The sequence below is a fragment of the Leptinotarsa decemlineata genome, unplaced genomic scaffold (assembly GCF_025532065.1).
Source record: "Leptinotarsa decemlineata unplaced genomic scaffold, Ldec_3_MD MMD2_tig00026299_RagTag_RagTag, whole genome shotgun sequence".
Classification (NCBI taxonomy): domain Eukaryota; kingdom Metazoa; phylum Arthropoda; class Insecta; order Coleoptera; family Chrysomelidae; genus Leptinotarsa; species Leptinotarsa decemlineata.
Window position 1 is genome coordinate 11,455,410 of NW_027412676.1, and position 12,042 is coordinate 11,467,451.

Below are 12,042 nucleotides of genomic sequence, written 5' to 3' on the forward strand. Positions count from 1 at the left end.
TTTTGGCGAAAAATGACTTTCACGAATTAAGAAAAAAGAGAAATGATACAAATTTATCAGGCATATATGAGGTGAATTAGTGTCTTTTTTAATTAAAACAGAACTTCGAACAAATAACAATAATTAACTAAAATGTAAAAAAAATAAATCACAACAACAAAAGTAAATCATAGCAAATGATAAAAATACTGACCTTCGAATATTATTCACTTCACGATTAATTTCCATCCTCCTTAATCTTCCAAATTCTCTAATAATGCTGTGTTCAAGGTCCTCAATATTTTGATATGCCCTCTGACCTTAAACTCTATTTTTCAGTGTACCCCATAAGAATGTATCCAAAAAATGAATGAAAAAAATCATCAATCAAAAGTATGTATCCTGTTAAATTTGAACAATAACCTCATTTTTTCAATAGTCTACGCAATTCAGTTAAGAACTGAATTCTCAGTAAGGAAAAACCCAAAACATATTGAGAAATCAGCTCACAACAGTTCAATGATGCATTTATGATCATTTCGTTTTTATAGCTACCTCAACGATTTTTTTTTCTCTATATTCCTAAACTTCTTCAAATTTTGTTTCTTATATCTCAACCTGATATATTGACTTATTTTGGAATCAACTGACCTATCCATCACAAATTTTCTCCATTTCCTGTGATGAAATATTCAAAATGGCTCAGTTTAACGGCTCATGTACTAATACTGTGCAGAGAACCTTTTTAGTTTCCAATTACAAAACAGTAGTGAACGACTTAATTCTACCTGAATATGTTGAACATGGTCAGTACACCAGCTTATTTGACCTAGATGTGCTCATTTTCCATTAACATCAATGTGGATATTACAACACTGAACGTAAATTGGATGCCATGTAGGGCTTATAACCAGAGAGATTAACTGCAGTGACATCCCAGATAATCAAGGTGTGTGAATGATGTTTCCTTTGAAACTTTGATGGGGAAAATGAGCATAAAACAATATCAATTGATAATTTTCAGTATCGAATTCATTCCTTGTATTCTATACTACCCTGCATATCATGAAATATTCATCATATTTGAGGAATGTGAGTTGGTGATAAGCTCAATGACTCTTTATCAAGCATCTGCTGATATTGAAATGAACATACGAAAATATGGTCAACTGATTTATTGAATATCGAACTATATAAAGATCTACCTCATCCTTGTTTAAGAAGTGTCTCATTCCCAATATACTCTTATGAATCATATAAAACCAGATACATCGAATTATGCGTAAAAACTGTAGTCAAACTGTTAATGAAACTTTCATACCATATTTCAGATCGGTATTTTGACAAAAAAGTAAAAGTAAGCAAGCACTTCCTTTTTAGTATATTTTTCGTGATACTGCTTAAGCCCAATGTTGTGTCTGTTATTATTCACAAAGAAGACCTTTTTCTGTTCACTGTGAAGATTCGGAGTCTGTATGTTCTGTTCAAAATTTTATGATTGATTTCTCACATTATTTCTAACCCTCAAATCCTTCAAAATAATTTTATTTTTTCAGACAGACGGAGGAAGATTAATACAGAAGTAACATCTTCTCCACTTATTATGCAAGAATCTGATGAATAACAACAATTTATCATCGTTTTCTGTCATCTATATGCAATAGAATGTATGGAAAATTTTTTTTCAAGAGAACCAAAAAGTTATTCAATTATCAACCAATAATTGTTTCATCAGATTTCCATTATCATAATGTGACATAAGATTTAAAAAGAGGGTTATATTTTTTTGTATTTGGGAGGTAGAATGAACGAATATAACACTAAAAACAACACATGTGCACGACATCACCAACAGGAGTCAACCGCATAGTTGTGGTATCAGTGAGGAACCTATCATTCTTAGGCAACAAATAAGATGACCATCTAGGCAACTGAAGCTAACTGCGTGACATGTTGACGTAATTCCATTTAGAACGGGGGTGAAAAATCTTGTCATTGTTCTTGATAAAGAATTCACGTGGAACGCTCACTTGGAAAAAGTTTCACACGAAACCATATTGTCCCTATGAACAGTCTGGCTCTGTCCCCAACAAATTTATTGGATTTATGTGATGATTGTTAGACCAATGATTACTTATGGTGCAATTGCCTGGTAGCCGAAGGCTTTACTGAAAACTGCCCAGGCGAAGCTCTCTGGCTGACAGAGACAGGCTTGTCTGGCCATCAGTGGTGCCATTAGTACCACACCGTCAGATGCCAAGGAGATCCTTCTAGAGAGAGAGAGAGAGAGAGAGGCAGCATATAGACTTTTGCACATTGCTAATTGCACAAATAAATTTAATGCAGAGTGCAACAGACTGTTGGTTGACACTGGAAATGACCTCTGACTCCATTCCTCTGTCAACTACGAACTGCCTTATAAAGTACTGTTCCCCAGTGGAGAGGACTGATTCCTCCGGGAGGAGGAAATATTAAGAGCAGATAGTTGTTGGTTCACAGGTGGATCAAAACAGATGTTTTCAGTCACAGACCCAGGACAGAGATATCAATCTGCCTAGGAACATATAAGACTGTATTTCAAGCGGAAATTTACGTTATTGAATTGTGTGCGGAGCGATTGGAACAATCCAACCTAGACCAGATGGAGATTGGACACTTCCATATTAATGGTGGAAAAACATTCTTTATTGATTTAAATGACGATGGTGATAGTGAAATAGAGAATATGAAAGAGGAATTATCAGAAGATTTCGAAGAAAGTTGGTGAAGTGTTTTTGAAGCGGTCGATTGTATATATATATATATATGTAAGTAGTATTCAGAAGTATTTTCAATCATCACCCTGTTATTTGAATGGCTACTTTCCCACTCACCTATATAAACGTTGTGATTCTTATACAGGGTGTCCCTGGACTTCCTCTTTTCCTCTCGGGAATGTATAGATGGGGTCAAAATATCACCAGTACTTCATATAACTTTTTTTCCTAAAATCCTTCGTTACCAAGTAACGGGCCCTCGAAGTTACAAAATGAAAAATGTTTTTCTTTGATAACTTTTCAAGTGAATATTCAAAATCATCCAAATTTTGGTAATTGACTAAACAAATGAATTCCTTCGAGGAGCTTTCATGCAGGAGTCAGTTGTTTTGCTACAAAGTCAGGAACGGACTACCCCCGATGGTCCACACCCCAAAACTTTGAAATGACAGATATTTTTCAATATTTTTCAACAAATTAAGGTTACTTGGACAATTTTCTGAATAAAAGTACTCGTGTGGAAAGTCGATCGGAGCAACGAGTCTTGATAAAAATGTAGTTTCACTCGACGACATCAAACCCGCTCGTCCACCATTATTTGAAATGAATAATTATCAAAGCAGAAATAATAATGATAACGTTAATTCAACAACATTTATCCTGAGATGTCTACCATTATTCAAAAATATTAGTTTTTAAGGAAAATGGAAATGATAGGTAAAATGTTCATAACGAATTTTTATAATGCAAACACGTTTAACTAACGAAACTCAAGAGCCTCAAGAGCAAACAGAAATGAAAAATCCCCTACAGAAACTGCTCGATATGACCACCTTCTCTCTTTATACATTTTCTTAGTCTGCGAAGACACCCTCTCTGTACTTGAAATAGCATTCCAGGGTCGTTTCGTATGGCTTCACAATGTAATGTTATTCTATTCAACAATGCATCTCTTGTGTGAATAGGTGTAGCGTAAACAAGGTTTTTTAGATGCCCCCACGGAAAGAAATCCAATGGATTTAAATCCGGAGACCGCGATGGCCATGAATATGGCCCACCTCTACCAATCCATCTATTTTTTTTTTTTTTTTTTTTTTCTGATTGATTCGGCCGTTACTTGATGAAGATCCATAGTAATTTCACAAACTACACTTAAACGATTTGATCTCCACTAACTTTATTGAAAATAATCATAACATGTTTCGCTAAAACATTAGCTTTTTCAAATGATTAATACATCCAAGCATCCTTACATTCATATTTATATACTACAGGTAAACCACAATCGAGACTACCTGTAAGAAATTACCTGAATCTCTACATCACATACCTGCTCGATTATGCTTACCTAAAGCAAATTGCCTACCATCTACATCAATAATAATTCTTTATGGGTTTTTAAGAAAACAAGTTCAATAATGGTGATCTATTCAAATCTAATTGGTCATTCATTAGAATATTTGAATTTTTTTTTTTTTTTTTTTTTCAAATTCAAATATTCTAATGAATGACCAATTAGATTTGAATAGATCACCATTATTGAACTTGTTTTCTTAAAAACCCATAAAGAATTATTATTGATGTAGATGGTAGGCAATTTGCTTTAGGTAAGCATAATCGAGCAGGTATGTGATGTAGAGTTTCAGGTAATTTCTTACAGGTAGTCTCGATTGTGGTTTACCTGTAGTATATAAATATGAATGTAAGGATGCTTGGATGTATTAATCATTTGAAAAAGCTAATGTTTTAGCGAAACATGTTATGATTATTTTCAATAAAGTTAGTGGAGATCAAATCGTTTAAGTGTAGTTTGTGCAATCCATCTATTGTGGAAAATATGGTTCAGATGGTCACGCACAATCAAACTAAAATGAGGAGGAGCACCATCATGCATAAACCACATATCTCTTCGGGTTTGCAATGGAACATGTTCCAAAAGTCCATTCAAATCGTTCTGAATGAACTCCAAATAACGTTCTCCATTCAATCGGTCCTGTAGAACGAATGGTCCTATAAGATGGTTTCCTATGATACCAGCCCAAACATTCACGTTGAATTTCCGTTGGTGTTTGGTTTGCAATATCCCATGGGGATTTTCTTCGGCCCATATATGGAGATTATGAGAGTTGATAACTCCATCTCCACCGCAACCCACAATAAATCATTGTGGGTTGCGGTGGAGGTTCGAATAGACCCACTCACTCTGGACCTAACCTAACCCAACTTACTTGCATGACATCTGAGTCCCGTGACTTCATGCATAACGCATGCGTTGAAAAGTCCCGGACCAAAGAAAGAAAACGCGTTTTTTTGTTCAAAATTGGCTATATTCATTAACGTAACCTCCATCAAGACCCACACAATCATTCCAGCACGGCTCTAACATTTCGAAACCACTTTTGAAGAACGATGTATTTTTTGCCTCAAAATTACCTGTGAGCATATTTTTGAGGTCTGCGAACAGCCATTAGTCGCTGGGAGCCAAATCTGCCGAAGTTGGTGGATATGGGAGCAATTCGAAGTTTTTTTTTCATGTATTTTTGCCATTGATTTTCTAGCCATATGATATATTTCCTTCACAATTTCAGCCTCCAAACGTACCAATAACGCAATATAAAATTCACCGTTGAAGGTATGTCCGTTATGCACATCTCAAAACATCCAGAACATAATCTTCTCAGCCGATTATTGTGCTTTCGGGCTCTTTGGACGAGGTTCACCAGTTGCTCTCCACTCAGATGACGATCGTTTTGAATCCGGAGTGAAGTGATAGACCCATTGTCACATATTGATGCAGAAATTCCAATTTGTTATGTTTGAACATGGCCAAAATCTGCTCAGATTCATCAAGATGTTCTTGTTCTTGGTCAACAGTGAACTCGAGCGGCACCCACTTTGAACAGAGCTTTCTCTCAGTCAAATGCTCATGAAATATAGTCAAGACGTTCTTTTGATATCTTTACAATATCAGATAACTCACATAGCTCCACTTCTCGATCATTCAAAAGGATTTTGTGATTTTTTCTGTTTCCTTTTGAAGATTAGTACTAACTACAAAAGCGGTAGTTACAATTAAATCAGCGTCATCTATGTGTTGGGCCCGATACTTTACAGCCCATGTAGTGTGTATAGTTTCCGAGGAATAAGTGTTACCCATCTTCACCCTCGGCTGTACTACGCTAACAAGGCCAATAGCCAGAAACAACTCCTTTTGATTCATATCAAATACACTCGGTAACATTTTCCAGTATTTATATTCCCGACCCAGATATCACAAAGATAACTATAGTTGCATACGTGGTCATGTTAGTGATTGTCTATAAATGATAAGTCTGCTAACTGATACCACAAATGTGCGGTAGGCTCCTCTTGGTGACCCCGTGCATATCATTTTTTTCATAATGTTCAATAATTTCATCGTTATCTGCAGAAGAAATGTTCATGAATCTATCAAAAAACCTTTCTGCCAGTATAATGAAATACTGTATCCAGACGCACGTTCTGCTAACCAAGTTACCTCATTAGGAGATAACTAGAGGATGTAAATATTTCTAATCACTTATAGATGATAGTGATTTAGTTAGCGAAACGCGCGTCGAGAGCTGGATTTTGTTCTGGTAGTATCCAAGTAAGTACCGCACGGAGATGATTAGAACTAGTTATCTTTCCGATAGTGATATTTTGATGATGCTTACTTGGTTAGCAAAACGAGCATTGACTGACTACACTGAATATTTTAAAGGTATAAGAATTGAAATATTTCCATTGAGAATTGATAAATATTGATGAAGAAACTTATTTTTATGAGAATCCATATATCGAATCGATACTAACAGATCAGTGGAATAATTGTAACACTTCACTTTTTAACACTTCACTTTTCGTTTGTCCTTGCTATCACGCTTCAGAACAATCAATAGTAGACGGAAATATCCGACTCTTTCCAACATTGCACGTCTGATTCTCCCGACCTTGTTACGTTATTTACAATTCTGTTTACTACAAGTTTCGTTTGCATACTATTTTCTCTCCATTGAATTATTTACTTTACGGGCCATATGTTATGCTGGGCCAAAGTACATGACTTTTCAGGCCATCCCATTAAAATTTATTATTGATTTATCAGTATTTCGTAAACCTACACTTCTGCTCTTCAATGATTTATGATCAAAATGAGTTCAAATGCTATTTTAATTTGTGTTGAGAAATTTTGTTCCACTGTTTTTGATTTATGATTGAATATAAACAACAGACTCACGTGTCACGTGTCAAAAAAATCCTTTTTCGTAGATTGTATAAAATTTCGTGAGCAAAGGCTCATATCCTGAGGGTTCTCTGAAAGATAACTACCGTAGCAAGTAGAAAGCAGGGTAAAATACTCAATATCATTATCATTTATTATTAAAGTCAGTCTAAAAACATAATTCAATCGATTCGAGTTGCCTTCTCACTGAAAAAAAATGGCATGATAAGACGTTAAAGAAAGCAAGGTTACTTGCAAGAAGATGCATGCAGACCATTTATCAAGAAGAAAATATTTATATATACACCCGTTGTTCGAATGGTCACATTGAGAAAAATTTTATCGTCCACCTGAAGGTCTTCTGGAAGTTAAACCAGGTCAGTATAATAACTTGATGAAGTACTTCATGCACTGGAGCAGAGTCCAAAGTGTTAAAACAATTGCATTTCATTAGTTCAGAGTTCCATTGTCTAATATGATTATATTGATTGAAATACCTGAAAGAATCTGTGAAAAATAACAATTATATCAAGCAAATAACAATGAAATAAAATACAAGCAACAACCAAAAAAATAAAAAAAAACTATCACCACGCGATGAAAATGAAATACTTATTATCAAGAAATGAAAATAAAAAATTAAAAGATTCCAAACCAAGTTACTTCACGACGTTTCAATTGTTGGTATCCACAATCGTCTTCGGGTGATAACTGTTGGACTTCCATCAAGATCTGATTATTTATAGGTCATTCGACTGCTTTCACCTATCCCTTGTTTTTTCTCTCCACTTCATTAGTTTTTAGCGGGAGCTGACCGTTTGACGGGAGTTGGTCGTGTTCCGCTTGATTAGAGGTTTCCATATGTTGCGTATCTCTACGCTAGCTTGGCTAAGTGCGTTGTTGGACAACATATATACGGCTTCTTTGAATTTTCTCCTAAACCAGTGTTCCTCCTTGTGGATGATTTCAGCCTGAGTCCACTTGATGTTATGTTGATGAGTCTCCAAACATGCTCCGCTATTCAGGATTTGCTGGTTTCTTCTCGCTGTGTGTGTTTCTTGTGCTCGGCAATGCGAACTTTCAATGGCCTCTTAGTTTCACCGATGTATATGTTTCTCCGCACTCGCAGGGTATTCGGTTAATGCAATTCTTGGAATCGCATTCCGCGTTTAGTGGCCTGGTTTTTGTGAGACTGCTACAGATATGTGCTCCCAGATATGAAGCAGGTTCTAATGTTATACTTGGACCTAATCTGTCTTATCCTTTCCGACAAGCATCTGATGTAGGGAGGAAGTACAAGTACTGGTTGTGGCAGCTTCTCTTCCTTGTGGAGCTCTTGCTGTCTCCTAGCTGAAGCTTGTTCCATCATCACTTTTGAGTAACCATTTCATTGAAGGTCATTTTTGATGATGCCTAGTTCCTTTTCGAGACCTTCCTTCGTATTTCAGAGCCAGAAAGCACGGTCTAGTAAAGTCTTGATGATTTCCCTCTTAGTCGATTGATGGTTGTTGGGATTCCTAGTTTAGATACTTTTCTGTATGATCTAGTAAAATCTTGATGATTCCCCTCTTAGTCGATTGATGGTTGTTGGGATTCCTAGTTTAGATACTTTTCTGTATGAGTGGCTTTACGATACACAGATGATTCCAATTTCGTGTCGGTCCTCTTCACCAATACGTCTAAGAATGGCAATTCGTTGTGGACTTCCTTCCTTCAAACAAACGTTAAAGCAATTGTCTGTATTTGGTCTTAACTAAAAAAAATTCAATTTACTCAATCGCTGTAAAGTATAGTCGATAAATTTCACGATACATTCACATACATTTAAGATACTCATTAATCCTGAATTTTTTATACTGTACTTCAAGTTTCAGTACAAAAATACTGACAAAATACCCATTCCGATTGAAGTTGGCGAAATATTTGTTAGTTCAGTGTCTACATTAATCTGGCGCAAATAGAAATTATTTCAATTAGTTCCCAATGAATATTGACGGAATATAACATAACGTGCTTCACCCACAATAAAATTGAGTTCCCACTCATGGTACTGATCAAAGATGTTTACAGCTCTATCCTTTCAATACGAGAATAAACAGAACAATGAATTTATACATTCCCCAATGCAAACAATCTGATAACCTGAAAAATAGCTACCATAGTTAATGAGGTATACATTTGCGTTAATTCAATTCATTCTGTATTCGGTATCTCGCACGTTCGATAAAGATAATTAGTTTACTGTTTGTTAGGTGTTGAATTTTTTGTTGAAACTAAACGGCTGTGATGTGATTTCATAGATGGAATTAAATTCTGTATTGAGAGCTGATACGCAGTGAGTTGAGCATGTTTATAGAAATATCTTATCGTTATGTAATAGAATTGTTCACAGAAAGTTATTATTTGGAAATCATTGCTTGCAGAAACTTCCTCTCAAAAAAGTTATTATCTTTTTAACCTCAGAAAACTTTCAAAATAAGATATTACAAAAAACGTTTTCATTATAACAGAGTCTTCTAACCCAAATAATGGTTTTTAACTTGACAGTTTCTCAAAAACTTCTAAATTTCTCAAATAGTAATACCAATAATCAAATTTCAATTTCTCCGTAATCTGTGACATTCATTCCAAAAATACAATTTTGAAGAATTGAAAGTCGTTTCAATCCACTAGAATATACAGGGTGATTTAGAAGAATTGACGTTGAATTCAAGGAGTGAATTTTTTTGATAAATTATCAAAAACGTACCTACGTTTTTCATGATAACGTTATCATGAAGATATGTTCAAAAATAATTCAAAACTATTGAAAATAAAAACTTCACATGTTGACCATAGGTTATGTTATAATGTCGTTGATTTCATGGAGATAGATAGCAGCAATACAAAAGTCGGTGGTGTATAAATGGAGAATATGGAACATACATTTTCAAATTTCAAATACCATTTCCTGCATGAGTCACATATTTTGTGGTTCACAACTTGCAGAGTTTCTGCAAGAAATAATTTCCATATACATGCTGGTAGTTGAATTAATTTCCTTTGGCAGTAGAACCTGTACTAGTTTTATGTGATATGGATACACCTAAGTTGAATTGGGAATCTTCCAAAAAGTACAGTGACAGATAATAGCAGAGCTATTTGATTGGAACTGATCGAATGTTTCACATAAATTTGTCGTTAGATTCTCGTACCACTTCCGTACAGTTTAGCATGAGTCATCGAAAAAGTTGCTTCCAGCCAGATTTATTTTGTCAGGATAATCGTATTAATGCAATAGATTCCCATCTACAGCATTTCCATTTACAAGACCATAAAATCTGTTGAAATTGTATTTGAGTCATGTTAACACTAGTATGATGATTCATCATTTATTGGCCTACAGTTCTAGGTAATGTACGTGAATAAATCTTTGAGCGCCTATATAGCGTTATGGCTATTTCCAGTCCTGTCAATCCATCTTTTGTAACCTCTCAATCTACTGGAAAAACTGTTTTCACTAACCAAGTTAGCATCATCAGGAGATGAGAAAAGTGTTAACAATATATTTAAATGGATGATTACTACTTATCCAACGAACGCACACGTAGGATGGTTTAACAATTGCACAATTATGAACTCTGATGTACGTATACAGAAAGACCAATTACTAGACTTCAATGAAGGAAAAACTGGAAACTCAGGTGTAGAATGAACCCAAAAACATGCTTTTTCCAAATCACCTGAATATTCTGAAACGCCAACTTGGTAGGTAGAACGCGCGTCGAGCAGAGTATTGTATTTTTAATGATTGGGAAAAGTGCTTGATTGAAGACATGATTTTTTAGTTTGAGATGGTGAAAAATGTCAATAAAAAACGGCAGACGCGATTTTCATTCGTTACACCCTTGTCGAGTCCATGGGAAACTGTAAATTATTATTATTCGAGTCATCTTCAATAATTTTGTCCAATATTTGAGATTTTGAACATGCAAGATCATCTGCACTCCTTCAGAAGATTCTTTTTCTCTTTAAATGGTTACCTAAGTCTCATTTAAAAAAACAGTTGAAGGTGGTTGACAATGTGCCGTGGTGCATTTCATTAGCAAAAAAACTGAAATTACAATGAAATAATGTACGAGCAAAAATTAAAAATTGAACTATCAACAAGAAATGAAAATACAAAATTATTAACAAGAAATGAACATTGAGAATTGAAAGATTTCAAGCAAAGTTACTTCACGACGTTACTGCATAATCGTATTCGGGTGATGACTGGGCTTATTCCTCTTAGATCTGATTATTTATAGGTCATTTGAGTGCCTTCACGTATCCCTTCTTTCCTCTCACCGATTAATCGGTTTTAGCGGGAGCTAGCCGTTTGGCGGGAGTTGGTCGTGTTCCGTTTGATTATAGGTTTCTATATGTTGCGTATCTCTACGCTAGCTTGGCTAAATGCGTTGTTGAACAACATCTATGCGGCTTCTTTGAATTTTCTCCCAAACCAGTGATCCTCTTTGTGGATGATTTCAGCTTGAGACCACTTGATGTTATATTGACGAGTCCAAACATGCTCTGCTATTCCTGATTCGCTAGTTTCACCTCGCTGTGTATGTTTCTTGTTCTTGGCAATGCGAACTTTCAATGGCCTCTTTGTTTCACTAATGTATGATTCTCGGCACTCGCAGAACATCCGGTAAATGCAATTCTTGGAATCGCAGCCCGCATTTGGAGGCCTGATTTTCGTGAGGCTCCTACGGATAGTGTTCCCAGATCTTTTCCGACGATCCTCTGATTCAGGAAAGTACAAGTACTAGTTGTGGCGTCTTCTCTTCCTTGTGAGGCTCTTGCTGTTAGCCAAAGTCTGTTCTACCATTACTTTGAAGAAATTATTCCGTTGAAGGTCATTTTTGATGATGCCTAGTTCCTCCTCGAGATCTTCCTTTGTATCACAAAGCCCGAAAGAACAGTCTTCTAGAGTCTTCATGATTTCTCTCTTAGTCGATAGATGGTGGTTGGATTCTAGGTTCAGATACTGTCCTGTGTGAGTGACTTTTCAAATACATATGTTTCCCATCTATCCCA

The 12,042-nt window shown here is 35.5% G+C and overlaps 1 protein-coding gene across 8 annotated transcripts in view; it reads left to right on the plus strand.

The window, feature by feature from the left end:
* LOC111511253 (Diuretic hormone 44 receptor 2) overlaps window positions 1-12,042 on the plus strand; it is a 329,140-nt gene that overhangs the window by 181,724 nt on the left and 135,374 nt on the right. For 6 of the 8 annotated variants that reach the window (XM_074180594.1, XM_074180597.1, XM_074180601.1 and 3 more), the window contains exon 1: window positions 9,158-9,313. The exons of the other annotated variants lie outside the window; for them this stretch is intronic. The gene's annotated coding sequence lies outside the window, so the exon portion shown is untranslated. Of the gene's footprint in view, window positions 1-9,157; window positions 9,314-12,042 lie in introns of those variants that run through there. 8 annotated transcript variants of the gene reach the window in all.